The sequence below is a fragment of the Camellia sinensis genome, chromosome 10, assembly GCF_055761805.1.
Source record: "Camellia sinensis isolate YWXY chromosome 10, ASM5576180v1, whole genome shotgun sequence".
Taxonomy (NCBI): Eukaryota; Viridiplantae; Streptophyta; class Magnoliopsida; order Ericales; family Theaceae; genus Camellia; species Camellia sinensis.
In genome coordinates, this window is record NC_138970.1 from 42,026,012 (window position 1) to 42,042,941 (window position 16,930).

Sequence of the window (16,930 nt, forward strand, 5' to 3'; positions counted from 1 at the left end):
TCAAACAATCAAAGATAAAATGACATTATGATTTGATGTGAGAAAATCACAATTGGAGCGCCTCCAATTGTGATTAAAAAAAAAACTATGGGCCAAAACCACAAAACAATCCATTAAGAAAACAAAAATGAATTATACAAGTGTACTCTCAATTACCTAACGAATTCACGCCCGAATTGAACCACCCCCAATGTGCCTTTTCCACCACCATCTTCATCTCGGAATTGTCTTATCCAACATTAAATTCACAACACTAATGTCGAACCCACGTCGATGAACCACGCCAGAATTCACCAAAGCTTCAGACTTAAATTCTTTAGAAATCACCAAAGAACAACTCTCTCTTTTTATGAATAAAAGAAAACAACAAATCTCTTGATGATATTCATATAAAGTTCATGGATCCATTGATCATTCTTAAATCATCAAGGAAACACTCATAAAGCACCTTTCAATATAAATACTTTGTTTTTTCTTCCGCCCTGAAAATCTAGACAACACAGACCCTAAAATGAGCAAAAAGCGTACATTATAGTAAACTGGATCGCAAAAACCGCTAGAGTGCATATTTCACCACTTGAGTGGTGTAATTAAAGGCGGTGCGAAACATATAGGCTGACTGCTCGAGTGCAACTTTCACCGCCCGAGCGGGAAAAAATTCTTTCCAAAAGTTCTAACGCTCTACAACAATACTGGATGATCCTTTTTTTTTTGCTCGAGTGCACAAATGACTGCTCGAGCAGTCAAACAATTTCGACCGTATTTTTTCATTTTTCTTTGGGGATACAGCCCCTAGACCCTACTTGTGTGTTGCACCGAACCCGTCATGGGGCACTACTCCCTCGACCCCCATGTGGTAATTGGGAAGCTCGATCCTCTTACATAGTCAACGAAGTGGCACACATGATAGGATTAAGATCACAAACTCCTCTGCAAGGAACAATTCGGGTTGGATTTGTATTTAAAACACTTATAGCCTCACTAAAACAAAAGAACGAATAAAATTATAACTGAAAGGAATTTTGTCAAATGTGAATGCCAATTATAAAAGCTTAACAATCTCCTCCTTTAGCAATTTTGTGACAAAACACACCTAACAAATAAAATCCTAATCACTCTAACCTATAACAGCCAACAAAAACAAACTTTTTCTGAAGGTCATGATCTGCAAAACAGCTATTAGTGCCACAAGAGTATAAGAAAAAGCAATAGACATATGACAGTATTATCTTAAAGCAAGGGATGGAAATATGAATAAATGAAAATTGGAGATTTTAAGAACATGCAGTATGAATAGATGAAAATTGGAGATTTTAAAAATATGTAGCATGAATAAATGAAAATTTTAAGAAACATGCGAAAACACTCAAAATTTCCTATCAAAATTCTCCATCTTTTTGTCATGAATTGTCAAAAGAAACTCAATCAAGTAAAGTAAGAGCATAAACCACATAAGTAAGGACATGATGATGTAAAAATTAATAGCATATGAGATGTAAATAATAAATAAGCAATGTATAGCAACATGCAAACCAACTAATGCCAATCTCCCTTACAAAACTAATCAATGTAAGGTCATGCTAAAAAACCCTTGCAATGGTTAACCAAACTCCCCTTCACTAAAAGCAACCACAAACACCTAAAACAATGAACAAATTGAAAAAGACAAAAATATTATGGTAGAGTAAGTAAGGAATTTCATATTTGTACCTTAAAATACACAAGAATATCTAAGAAACATAATTACTTGAAAACGTAATGTGCACAACCTCTAAAAGATTCCCCATGAAAAAATATGATGCAACATGTGAAAAGCATAGATATCATGAAAAAGTATGTGTGCGCCTCTTGGAGATCGACAAACACTATATTCAAATCCTAATAGTGTTCGGATGGTTGGACCTCCGACAAGAGAATCTAAACACAACTTAGAAAAGTCAAACCATTAGGAATCAAGGAGTATTTGTTAAGTAAATGCGGAGGCTCCCCCTTGATCAATGAATCATATATATATATATATGTATATATATTTTGTGCACTCATTGGCGAGCTTAAGAGTATGGAAACCAAACTACAGAAGCATGGATAAAATAAGGATAGCCAGGTTGGTGACTCTGATGTAGCCTTTTCCGCATGCCTTGACTATAAAGAACTAATAGGAAACTCATGAAGATGCAAAAAGATGGAAGGTGGTTAAAAGACTCAACATCACCCATAATGTGCTAGTATAAGTCAATTCTTCTATAAAAGCAAAAGACACAATGCTAGAAGTCCATAGAGAAATTTGATCACTTATGCGAAAGATTATGATATTTGCTAATCCAAGAGTGTGTACAGAATGAGACATACTAATCAAAGTACACATACTCTGAAATAAGTAATGACGACAGAAAGCACATACATATTAATATATAATGGATATTCTCATCAATTCCAATATGCACTAAAAACTTCTGAAAAATTTCAAGCTTGCAAAACCATACTAAGAAAATCGTTTTGAATATATATATATATATATATATATATATATATATATATATATATTTAAACAACCAAAGCAAGACAGAAAATGAGCAAGAACACACAAAACAACCCCCCCAAAAAAAAGCAAATAGAAACCTAAAAACAGAGAGAAAAATATAATAATAATAATAATAATAATAATAATAATAATAATAATAATAATAATAATAATAATAATAATAATAATAATAAAACTAAATAAACTTGTTAAATCAAGTCAAACTTTCTCACCCAAACCGCTTTAGTATTAACAATGTTCTAGGAATTGCGATTCTCGAGTGGTGTCTTGACGTTGTGGTTCCTTTCCCCTTCAATGGGAACCCGTCTTGACTTGGTTTCTAACCTTCTACTCCAAGGTCTAGGCAAATGCAAACTCGTTTCATGTTTGATCTTAAGCAAATCAAAATAAGGTCTAAGTTGACAATTAACTTCATTACGACCAATGAAATGTCTCTTACCTCAAGAGGTATTAGAATTTCTCCTACTTCTATGAGACACTCTCCCAAACAACTCATAACAATAATGGCAAATATGACCATACATACCACAATGATGACAAATAAAAACAGGGTGTACCTTCTCTTCTTTGACTTTATAAACTCTAGAAAGATTGAGAAGTCCATCCTCATGTTGAATCATTTGCTCTTCCTTTCCTTGAGTTCTGGTATCATGGTATCATGAGATATAAATGCACTCTATTTTTACTCTTTGTCAACACAAAAGCCAATGCCACTTTTGTCATAACACATTTGTTGAGATCCAATGATATTGTCCAAAGTCTTTGATCCGTTGTTCCAAAGACCTATGGTGGCCATAGCATACTTGAGCTCTTCCTCTTTCTTAATGATTAGCTCTTCCAAGGAAACTTGAGACATCTCAAGAGTTTCAATCTTTTCTTCATATATTGCATAGATTTGTTGTAACTCATTTCTCTCTGTCTCACAAGTCAATCGTTTTGCACAAAGAGTTTTTCGATTATTAGAGATCTTGATGGCATCATTCCTAACCTCAAAATCTTTTCCTTTAGTTTGACATTCTCACTTTCATAGGCTTTGAGTTTGATAATGAGTTTGTCATTCAATCTGGATAAGTTAAAAGATTCATTGTGCAACTTTTCATGAGCTTGTTGAAGGTCTTCACCATCTACATCATCCTTATTCTCTGAGGATTCATCATTAGTGATATTCTCAACTGGCCTTTTGGGATACTCCATTCGTCCTTCAACTCTAGAAACCACCATGAAAGCAAGAAATTGTTCATGCTCCTCTTTGCTTTGAGCTTCGTTGTCACTTTCATCTTTATCAGACTCTGATTCATCATCCCAAGTGATAGCATAGGCTTTCTTCTCCCTCAAATGATTATGGCACTCTTGAGCAAAGTAGCCAAATCCTTGGCATTCATAGCATTGAACTCTTTCAGAGTTCCCATGTATCTTTCCTTTCTTCTTCTTGGTTATAGAATCAATTTTAAGTTTATCTTTGCCTTTAGATTTATGAGTTGATTCTAAAAGATTAGGCTTCTTTTTTAGAAAAGACTTTAAATTATTTTACAAAAGCATCTGTAATCTTGGAATCAATCTCACAATCCTCATCAGGATCATTTTCAACTCTATGACTACTACTAAAAGCAATATCATCTTTTTGTTTCTTTTTGAAATTCATATGTGCCTAACAAGCTTAGAGATTTCCAACCAAATGATCTAGCTTGAGGTTGTTGGCGTCTTGAACCTCCTCAATAGCCGCAACTTTTGGTTGGAATTGATTGGGGAAGGACCTCAAAATTTTTTCCACAATCTTGGATTCCGATATTTTTTCACCTAAATTGAAGTTGGAATTTACAATGTCACTCAACTTTGCATAAAATTCATCAAAGGTCTCACTATTTTTCATTAAAAGATTTTCAAAATTAGACGTGAGCCTTTGAAGTTTTGAACGTTTAACCGAATGAGTGCTTTCATGAATAGTTTATAAGATATCCCAAGCCTCTTTTGTGACTTCACAATTGCAAATATGACTAAATTCTTCTGGTGTGACGGCGCAAAAGAGAGAATTGATAGCTTTACTATTCTTGCTAGTATTTTGGTAATCAGTTGTGTCTCACTTATCAATTAGTTTGGGAAAAGTTATTCCATCAATGGTAATCGTCAGTTCAATCCACGAACACATGACGGATTGCCAAACTTTTTCATCAATAGATTTTAAAAATGCTCTCATCTGAGCTTTCCAAAAAGAATAATTAGATTCGTCAAGTAGGGGTGATTGAACCATAGAATTCCCCTTACGAATTGAATCCATTATCACAAATCAAATAAGATCTCACTCCAATAGTTTTGCAAAAATAGAAATAGAGCGACTTGCTCTGATACCAATTGAAAAAACTAAAAATCCCTGAGATATTGATATGTGATTATGTTTTAATTTTTAAACAATAAATAATAATCCCAATCAAACAATCAAAGACAAAACGACACAACGATTTAACGTTGAAAAACCACAATTGGAGTGCCTCTAATTGTGATAAAAAAAAAATCACGGGCCAAAGTCACAAAACAATCCACTAAGAAGAGAAAAAGGAATTACACAAGTGTAATCTCAATTACCTAGTGAATTCATGCCCGAATTGAACCAACCCCAATGTGCCTCTTTCACCATTGTCTTCACCTCGAAATTGTGTTGTTCAACGGTAAATCCACAACGCTGATATCGAATCCATGAAGATGAGCCACTCTAAAATCCACCAAAGCTTCAAGTCCAAATTTTCTATAATTCACCGAAAAGCAACTCTCTCTTTTTGTGAATAAAAAAAAAAAAAAAAAACAAACAAATCTCTTGATGATATTGATATAAAGTTTATGGATCCATTGATAACTCTTAAATCATCAAGGAAACACTCTCTCGCCTTTTTCCGCGCCCCCGCCTTTCAGAAAAGGGTTTGAAAAGGAAGGCCCTCACAGTTCGGACTCTACCTACGGTTCTGAATCTAGTCTCACAAGTTCAATGTGAAACTGATAAACACCAAAGAGTCCAATCCGACAAATTATTTTGGAAAATCGATTTTGAATCAAATAATGCCAAAACTGGACTGCTTTGTCAGATTACAGAGTCGTCACCTAAATATTTTATTTTTAAAAAATTTAGGAAATCCTGATTCGTGCCAAAGGCCACGTGTCCGTCATCACCAAAGTTGCCTTGGCTCGAAAACTTGGGTACGAAAAGGGAAGGTCCTGAAATGAGCACCGCTGCTCACCCGATCAAAGGATCGACCTCTACTAATTATGATATGTTCTTTTATAAACCTTACGTGTTCTTATTCCGGTTATTAGGCTAACTTTACTATGTGACACACACAAGCAAGTATAGACTAAAATTGCAAGAATTGGAACAAATTCACTTCATGTTTGTTTTCGAAAATGGTTTGAATTTGCCACCCTCAAGTGGGCTAAAACGCGGATTTGCCATCAAACATGATGGGCTTTAAAACATGATTTGCCACTTCGTAAAGTGGGCTTAAAATTCACACTCGTTGAATTGTTCTAATTCAAACAATAAAGCCTTCATCCGCAGGCATGTGAAACATGGCATTTATGAAAATTACACTCATGCAATATGCTGAAGCATAAAAAGCTTACCGAGTACTCCAAGCCAAAACAAAAGCTCAGTTAGAAAAATACATGATCCTAACTATGTTAAATGACTAATGCAACACATGCAATAATGCAATAAGATAGGCTCGGCTACCTAATCATGGTATTTGCAACACTTTGATAGCATGCTTTGAAACACGTATTCAAATAAGTATTGAAATTGACAATGCAGTTTGAATGATGCGTTGAGCCTCGGTACATGTAAGACAAATGAATGGATGTAAACATACAAGCATAAGGTATATGCTAATTGAAAATGTCCCTAATCTAACCATCAAAAGCGATTAAATAAAAGGGAGAAAGACGTGGGGTTGAAAGACATACACACACGCACACTTATTACAACATTACGCCCTCGCGAAGGAGGGTCCGAATGAATAAGAGCTAAACTAATCTAAGCTAAGCTAATCAAACTAATCTAATTAAACTAATTAGACTAATTATTACAAATCAAATGAATAACTAGCAAACTACTAATTATTACAACACTTAACTAATTAGCAACTAATCAATTAAAACAACATGTACATTAACTAAACATGCAAGACATTTAAACTTCACTGCCTCAGCTCTGCCTCGAGAAGTGGAATACGCATGCACTTGGTTCTCGCCCCAAAAAATCCTCTGGTTTTGCTCTTGAGAGGTTCTGTTTGCAGGGTTGGCCACACTCCAGAATCTTTCTGCTCCAACTTACCAAATCAATGCTACACTAGTGGCCTACTGGCCATGGGTGGTTGCTGCCGGCCCCCTGTCGGCCAAAAATGCCGGCCAAGAGTGAGGCACTGTCGGCCATCAATGAGCCACTGCCGGCCATTGGTGCTTTGAGTCACCACACTGTAGTAGAGCACAAACAGAGGAAAATGAAGGGTTTTCCAGGGGTTTATTTGTACTGTGCCCGTCTTTGTCATCTCAAATTCTCAAATGAGTGGCACACTTGGATCCAAAACCACCGACCAAGCATCTTCGATGCATGATGGTCAAAGAACCAAGGAGTACAATTTCATTGTATGCAAAAAACAAGACTCAAGACCACCACCTTATCATGTGTGATCAAAGGCAATGGAGACCAAGGAGATTGGCTCATTTCGTCACTTTGAGTATGAAATGTTCCAATCTTCCTTGTGTTCAATATAACGTTCGAGTGAACACATGCAATGCAACACAACATGCTTATCTTGCTCAAGTTTTGCTTGTCACTTTTGTTTACTCATTTTAAGTTACCAACTCATTCTTTAATTGATTTATCCATTAGTAAGAGTCCTCTAGAGAGAAAAAAGTTTTAACCAAGGGATAATATAAGGCAAGAGAGAGTTCATGCCGTTGGTTAGTAGAAACCCTCAAAAGAAGATTAAAACCATTAAGCACAAACTCTATCTGAAGCTTAAAAGATCCCAAACTTGAAACAACTCTCAAAAGCAATTTAAAGAGTGAAACAAATGATATCATGACAGAACTATATATGCTGAAATTACATGCAAAATGACACTACAACATGCAACCAACTCAAGCAACTCATGTTTAAAGGCCTAAAACAATGAGCTACTGAAGGAATTTGCACTACAACTATGCAATACAAAGCTCAAAAGCGACAACCAGCACAAAATAGATGCAAAAATAGCCCAAAATATAGCTTAAAACATTCTGAAATTAAGCTGACACAAGCTAGAATAATAGGCTAAAACATGAAGCATGCTAGACTAGTAAGCAAGACACAAGGAGGGGAGGCTAACCCCTCCAATTTTGGACTTCAAAACATGTTTTTTGCCACTGAAATAGCTCTGAAAAGTAGTGTTTAAAAGCTCTGAAAAAGATGATGCAAGGGTGGGAAACACAAGGGTAAAGACCTCCAAAACAAGATACAAATAGAGGCTATCAACCCCTTAACCTTTAATGGCCTTAGGACCTAAGCTTCAGCCCAAAAACTCAGAGTTTTTATAGCCCAAAATTAGTTGAAAGACATGTTAGAATGAAGACAAAACTAGCTAAGACAATAAGCTAAAACCTGGGGTTATACTACAACCATGCAGAAGACTACTCATATAACATAAACAGCTCAAAACAGAGCTAAAGAAGTCCAAATCAGAGGCAAAAACATGCTGGACAAAAGCTAAGTTAGGCTAGAAAAACATACTAACACACAAAGCAATCCAAGCATGCAAACAAGACATAAGGAAGGGAGACCAACCCCTTCAATTTTGGACCTCAAAACAAAGTTTTACCACTGAAAGACCTCTAAATTTCAGTGGTTAAAAGGCCAAAAGAGTTGGTTTGAAAGTGATGAAAAGATGGCACAAAAGCTTAACAAGCAAAGAGACAAGAGGGGTGGACCACCCCCAAACTTAAAATAGCCTCAAACCACTATTTTTAAGCCTCAAAAATAGAGGTTTTTGTAGTTGAAAACCAGGCCAAAAACAGTTTTCAAAGGTGGCAAAACAAGTGTGCAAAATAAGCTTAAATGTGGTAAGTTCTATACCTTTGAAGCAAAGCACACAATAGGCACAAATCTGAGCTTAAAACCACCTTAAGGAGTTCCAAGAGAGCCTCAAGCAACCTCAGCCCAAAGATCAACAACTTTGATTAAGGGTTTATAGGTTAAAGTTTGAAGTATGCAAGCTTCTAAGCACAAAAGCTCAAGAGAGAAAGAAATCTAGAGAGAGAGAGGATTGTAGAGGGAGAGTGATGGGTCGTTGAACACACCAAAATTAAACACTAAACTACACCAAATTCTTTTAGAATAATGGCAAGTCCAGTATCGATCCACAGGGACAATTGTGAAATTAAAATAATTTAATTGATAAATTCCTAAATTAAGTTTGATGAAAAGAATGATTGATCATAACCTAATTTAATAACGAATAAATTAAACTAAATAATTAAATTATCAATTATAACTAAAAATGGATTTACTAAATTGGGAAAAAACCTAGGGCGAAGAGTCCACCACTAGTCATGTAAATAGGGTTTTCAAATTGAAAACAATTATGTTATGGTTCGAACGAAATAGTGCTTTGTAACTACAAGTTCAAAGCATTTAACAAGAAAATCATCACGTTCAATGTACGAGCACGAACCATCTCAAGTAGTACGAATCGTTTACTCTAAACTAAGGTAGTAATACAACTCGTCTCTCGTAGTATGATTTGTCTCATACCTTGAATGTGAAAGAATAGAAAACTCTTGTATGGAAAACATTCAACAATCACAGAAAGCCGAATATTTGAAGAAATAATGGAAAATATATATATGAAACTTCTAAAACACCATACAAGTGTTCAAACCTTTACATAATTAAAAATCAAAAAGAAAAACCTATTACATGGCTAGGGTTTCATCAAAACTCTAGAAAAGGAGACAAGCCACTCATGGAGGAGTGAAAGGGGGTAGATGGAGAAGAAGCCACCATGGGAGACATGCTTGAAGCTTCAAGTTCCTTTTCTTTTCAAACCTTAGCCTCCCTTTTCTTGACAAAACAACTTCAAAACCCTAATCCAGCCTTTTTCTTGCCTATTTATACTTCTGGTGTCTTTCCAAATAGGTTTAAAATATCTGGCACGTTTTTCTAGAAAAAGTCAACGCACATGCAGAAAAGTCAACTCTCTCCAAATTCTGTCTTTTTGCCCATTTTATGCTCCGACTATGTACAACCTGATTGACATTCAACACACATATTGTATACATTTTGTCAAGCAAGTGAAGTTAAGAAATCCTAATTAACGGCCTCAATGATGTACAATTCGGCCTTAATCACATCCCCCAACTTACAACTTGCTAGTCCTCAAGCAAGTGATAATAAAATAAAATAAAATAAAATAAAATAAAACAAAATCTAGCTATTTCCTCTTTCGTGGGAAAACGGTTGCATTTAGCATATGCAACAAGCCTTTAAACCACAAAGTTACCCCAAGTGGATGAGTAAAGTCTCGTGAGGGTTTCCAAAAATGATACCCACAAACATTTTCATATTCATAAACGCCCAACAATTAACCACACTACTCCATCTAGTAATCAACTTATGTGCCACGACAGTGTGATATTAAAACATAATGAGTCATTAAAGGCATAGTGGACAAGCATGAAGGAACCTATTGAGTTAAAACCACAATTCAATTAATACAAAAGTAAAGTCCCCTGTACTTGTGCATGCTAGTAGGCAAATCATCAGTACCCTTGGTGTAAAGTGCAATCTCCATATTAGTTAACTTTCCACTATAATAGGCCAGTGTAACTCATAATAACACCCAACATATACAGAAAAACTAACCTGTTGGAGCCAAGATTCTCAAGTTTTTTTTTTTTGAATGACGGTGTAATATTTTGATCCATTAAGATTTCTAATCAACCCATGTAGCAAGTATTGGGCCAATGACTCCCAAACCAGATGGTTTTAGGGCACTAGGTGTAGAGACACCCCTACGGGCTTAATAACTCGAGTTTAAAAGGCTACGAATCCGAACAAGTCATTCTCCTTATTTTTTCCTTAACTGTGCAATGTCTAAGTTTCTTAAGCTTTCTAATTAACCCATGTAGCAAGTATTGGTCCAATGACTCCCAAACCAGACGATTTTAGGGCACTAGGTGTAAAGACACCCCTACGAGCTTAATAACTCGAGTTAAAAAGGTTATGAACCCAAACAAGTCAAGTGTTTTTTTTTTTAAGAGAATCTTGGCTTCTCATTTATTCTTTTCTGCAACCTAGCTATTATCAATGATGTAGACCAGGGATTATAATAAAGAGGTCACCGCTATGAGAGTGTGTTCATGTGAATTAAGGCATACTTATGACAAATGTACTAATACCACAAGCACAAACGACTCCCTGTAGACACCCTATTTTTGACCGACCTTAAGACTCAGACGTCATCGATTGAGCGCCCGGTGATGGAGCATGTTGTGCTCGCTTAGAGGTTTCAGAGTTTTGGAAGAGAGCCTTGCCTCCGGGCCTTTGAACTCTTTGTGCTTTGACTCATTTTGCGGACCAAGTCTTGTTTTCCCTTCCTGGAGGGAGGGAGTGGTCTTGTAGACTATCTCTCTGTGGTCATAGACTACTTTTCGTGGTCGTAGGACACTTTTCCCGTTTGGAGACTAGTTTTCAGTTTTTAGAGCCTTTGGCCGCGCGCCTTGTCTCGGGACCGCTTAACATTCTTCGTTTGGCATGGTTTTTGAACCACACCTTGTTGCCTCTGCCTAGAGGAACACTATGGTCCGGGAGACCACTTTTGTGGTTGCATACAACTTTTGATGCTTGTCGGCTAGTTTTCAGGGCTTTTGGCCGCGTGTTTCGCCTCCCGATTTCTCGTCTTGCATCCGCTTTGGTTTGTTTTTGGCACAAACCTTACTTTCCTTGTTTGGAAGGTGGTACAAGGGTGGGAGACCAGTATTTCTCCTGGCCGACCACTTTTTCTTTTTCCAGCTAGTTTTCTTGTCATATAACTGGCTTTCTTGGTCTTTAGACCATCTTTTCTTGTCGACCACCACACCACCACCTTACATTTAGTGTGTTGGTCTCTCCCACCTATGGCCGACCAATTTTTGCTCTGGTTGACCACCTAAAGTGGTCGGCCGACCACTTTTACTAGCAGGCCGATCGGCTGCTTTTTGGCACCTTTTTGGAGATATTTTAGGATAACTGGCACAATTGGAGAGCATTTGAGCCATCCTCCATACACGTGTATGGAGGGATGGCATTCAAGCTTAGCTTCTCCAAGAAGCTTTGGCTTTCCTCTTCTATAAGAGGGAGGCTCCTCCTCCCTCCTCCAGGTTCAGAAAATCTGAGGGAAGAAGTTACATATAGCTTTGTCTCTATATCACTCTTGTTCTTCATTTTTGTGTTCAAAAGTGTAGATTTGTCTTACTTTAACGCACAAACACACAGTCAAACACCATCCTTTTGCTACTGAGATGCTTTGGTGTTCTTGGGTTCCTTGAGCTTGAAAAACTTGCTGGAGTTGCAGTTATAAAGATGGTCTTCAAGGGTGAGCTTTTGACCTTTAAATCCCCTTTTCTTGCTAGAGCTTTTAGCCTATCTTGCATACTGTTTTAAGCTTATCTCATAACTGATAAAAGTTTTTTTTTTTTTTGCATGCTTAAAAAGTTTATTTAAGATCACTTTTGTGTTTGGGGTTGTTTACCCCCTATTTGGCCTTGTTTGGCCTTGTTTTTGAGCCTTTTTTGTGAGCTTCGGGACCACCTTGTATTGGCCTTCTCATCACTGAAATCTAGGGGGATTTCAGTGGTGGGGATGGTGTTTTAAGGTCCTAAGAAAGGGAGGGCCATCCCCTCTCCTTGTATCTTCAATACATGCCTTAATATGCCTCATGTTTGAGCATCTTTACTAAGTGTATGTTGAACATGTCTTAGCATGTATTTGTGGTTATTTTGCTGAGGCATACCACTGTTTTTACTTGTCTTGGTCACTCCATGCATGGTTAATGCACTTATAGTGTAAATCATACAATCTAGTCATGTATGCCTCATGTTTGAGCACGTGTTTCTAGCTTGTTTTGGAGCCATCTCAGTAGGTTTTTGGTGTTATTTTAACATGTCTTAGATCTTTTTTGGGTTGGTTTGGTTGGCCCTTGCATGGTTAATACACTTGTAGTGTAAATCACACAAACTAGCTTTGTATGCTTTATGAAGTAGCATGTCATTCTATCTCGTTTTCTTTCCATTTCAGCATGTTTTTGGTGATGTTTCGCCATGTCATGACTCTGTTTTGGTTTCGTTTGGTTAGCCTTTGCATGCTCCTTGCACTTGTAGTGCAATCCCATGAAATAGCCTAACATGCATCATGTTGTGACATGTCATTCTAGCATGCTTTTGGTTTAACTTCATGAAGCTTTTGCCCATGTTTTAACATGCTTTAGCTCTGATTTTGGTTGTCTTGGTCATGCATGACTTGCTTTGTATAGCTATAGTTCAATCTAGCTTGTTAGCTTTGTGTATTGAGTCCACTAGCATGCTCTACTTGGCTTATTTGAATGATTTGGTATCACTTGTTATGTGATTTTAGTCCATGTTTCATAGCCATGGCATTTATCACTTATTCAATGCGTTTGAGGGTTTGCCCCTTTATGCCTTTACATGAACCATTGCGTATGCCTTTAGGCCTTTGCTTGCGAGCCACCATTTCAGTGTTTATTTGGGGTTATTTTTCCATGATATGACTCTGATTTTTATTGCTTAAGTCATTCCATGCTTGGTCTTAATAGGTGTAGTGTAATCTGCCTTATTTGCCTTGTATGAATCATGCCATATGCCCTTCCTGCTAGCATGTTTTGGCTTCCTTCCATGCATGTTTTAGACTCATTCTAACATGTACTAGGACTATTTTGGGTCACCTTGGTCACATGCTTCATGTTTTGTATACTTGTAGTACAAGTGCCCTTGCTTGCCTCAAGCTTTGAGCACCAATGCATGCTTCATTTGTGTCGTGTGCATGATTTGGCATCATCTAACATGACATTTCAGAGCTTATAGAATGCTTTTGTTCCCACTTCATTCATGCTTTGAATGTCTTTATGCGTTGTGCATTGTTGCCTTGTTATGGCCTTAGCTTGCATGCTTAAGCCTTTGGGCCCTATTCTCAACATGTTTAGGTCCTTGTTTTGACCTACTTGAGCTCTGTCCATGCTTAGTTCATGCATTTGTGCCATGTGTTGCATGCCTCCTTTGTGTTGCTCTTTGCTAGCTTTCATGCCTTAGGACCCTAGCATGCTTTACTTATGTTGTTTGAATGATTTGGCATCATTTCTTGCTTCATTTCAGTGCACTTAGTGTTGTTACACTTCCACTTTTGTCACTCATAGAGCACTCTTGAGAGATGTGCTCTTTGGCCTCTTTGATGGCCAATGCATTGTGCATGCATGCCTTGCTTTATGGGCCTTCATTTCATCACCAATGGCCACTAACTTGGGCATGACTGAGGTCTACCCCCTTTTTGGTTTAAGTCCATTGATTATGCCATGCATATTGCATTGAGTATGCCATATTGTTTCATTGCATTGAGTATGTCATCTTATATTGCATTGTGCATGCCATGCGGTTATTTGCATTGTGTATGCCAAGTTATTCTTCGCATTGAGTGTGTATGTCCCTAACATTGCTAATTTGTCTTTGTAGCATTACATTATATATGCATGCATTAGCATTGTTCGCATGTCACTAGTTTTGTTAAGTTGATCATGTCACATTGCATTGAGTATGCTATGTAGTTTATTCACATTGTGTATGTCACGCTTGCTTGCATTGTGTTTGGAATAGGTGTTAGTCCAAACATGGGAAACGAGGGGAGTTTCATACTTAAAGTGATGAAACGTGCCTTAATTCCCAGTCGCCAATGCTCTTGATCATACATGATAGAGTTTTAGGCTTTATGTGTTTACTTGTGCATTCATTTTCATATTGAATTGTGCAACTTTGCCTCTCGGCCATCATGCATGAAAATGCACGATTGGTGACCTGAGGGTCAAGAACCACACCCCCTTGAGTTCATAACATGATAGGGACGGTGGTTGTGCATACATATCTTGCAAATACATTGCCATGCCCTTTCTTGCTTTTTGTTGCAGAAAACTGGGATTCAGCAGCAACAACTGGCCGGTTAGCTAGAAAAAATAGCTGGCCGACCACTTTTCTTGGTTTTCAACAACAAAAAGTGGTCGGCAGGGGTCTGGAGAGACCAAAAGTGGTCAGCCACCCTCCCACTGGATTCCCAAGGTGGATTTTCATCTTTCTGGAGCTTGGTGCAAGTTCTGAAAACAAATGAAAACAGAGGCAAATCGGGGCATCGCATTGGATTTTCGAACGAGGCCACCGAGCATGCATCCAGTCTTCTCCCTCTAAGAACCTCCTGCTTTTATTGCTTTCCTTAGCTGCCATGCTTAGATAGCTAGCTTTTGCTTTGCTTTGTATCCTTTAATTAGTTAATGCGTTAGCAATTCAATTCATTTTGTAATAATTAGTTAACTAGGATTAGTTAATTAATTTGTTGTGTAATAATTAGTTTAATTAGTTTAGATTAGCTAGTTAGCTTCTTATTCGGTCCCTCCCTCCAGAGGGCGTATCATTGTAATAAGCGTGCGTGCGTGATGCATGTCTTTGTAGACACCCCATTTTTGACCGTCCTCAAGACTTGGACGTCACCGTTTGAACACTCGGTGATCATCCTTATTTGTGTTCACCTTGAGTTCCCGGAGGTCTCGGCCACGCGCCTTGCCTCAGGATCTCTCGACTCGACTGTTTTGTGTTTGGTCTTGCACCAAACACTTGTGTTTTTGCTTTGGAGGGCAGGAAATGCCTTGTTGGCCATCTCCACACTCCACCGGCCATGGCTTGAGGCCACCGGCTGTGTCTTGTTGCCATCGGCCAAATGTTTAGCCGACCGACACTCTAGATGGTCGACCGGCCATCTATTTTGGTCAAATTGCATTTTTGACCGGCCGACCACTGTTCATCTGCTTTTGTAGATATTTTTATGCCAGCTGTGCTAGCTGGCATACACTTTGTTCCCCTCCATACACGTGTATGGAGGGATCTCCCTCTTGACTAGCTTACTTGAGAAGCTTTTCAAGAGGGAAGCTCTATAAGAGGAGGCCTCTTCTCCCTCCATTAGGGTTACAAAAAAAACCCAGAGGAGTTCTGATATTAGGGTTAGGTCATAGTGTCTCTATCCTATCTCTACATTTCTCTCTCTTTTGCCTTGTGTGTGTTTTTGTCTTACTTTTGTGAACAAACACCTAGTTCTACACCTTCTCTTGGTTGCTGAGGGGCCAGAGGGTTGTTCTTGGTGTTCTTGACTGGTTTTGAGCTTTGAGGACCAGCTGGAGCATCATTCTTGAAGAAGGTCAACAAGGGTAAGAACTTACCCCTTTTTACCCCATATTTGCATAGTCTTTTTGCCTACCTTGCGACTATTTTTAGACTTTGTGTATAACATATAAAAGCCTTGTTTTTTCCTGCTCTAAATAGTTGTTTAATGGTGTTTTAAGCTTTGGGGTTCTTTGACCCCTCTTAAGCCTTGTTAGGTTTTATTTTTGTGCCATTTTGGTGAGCTTCGGGACCACCTTGTTTGGCCCTTCTCACCACTGAAATCTGGAGGGATTTCAGTGGTGAGGATGGTGTTTTAGGGTCTTAAGAAGGAGAGGGTCACCCCCTCTCCTTGTTGTCCTTAAAAAGGGCCATTTTTGCCTCATGTGTGAGCACCTAGTTTAGGTCCATGTTGGCCATGCCTTAACTGTTATTTGGTAATATTTTGCCATATATTACCTCTGTTTCATGTTGGTTTAAACACACCTCGCCTACTTAGCATACTTGTCTTGCAATGCCATAAATTTGCCTTAACATGCTTTAGGCTTTGACCCTTGTTCTAGCATGATTTTGGCCAAGTTTTGTGAAGCTTTTGTGTATCTTTTAATGTGGTTTAGCTCTGTTTTTAGTTGCTTTGGTCATGCTCAACATGCTTTGTATAGTCCCTTTGCATTCTAGCTTGTGGGCCTTGAATGTGTGATGTTACGAGCATGCTTTGCTTGCTTTAATTAGTTGGTTTGGCACCTCTATTTTATGTAATTTCAGAGTTTGGTATGCTTGCCATATGTCCATGATCATCTCTTTTAAGTGTGTTTAAAACTTGCCTTTTGATGCCTAAGTGATGGACCATGTTTGCATGCATGCTTGTATGTGCCTTTGGCCCCCATTTCCTTAGCATTGGCCACTGTTTTGGGCCTAGTTGGAGGCTGCCCAAATTGGTATAAATCCATTGTTTGCATG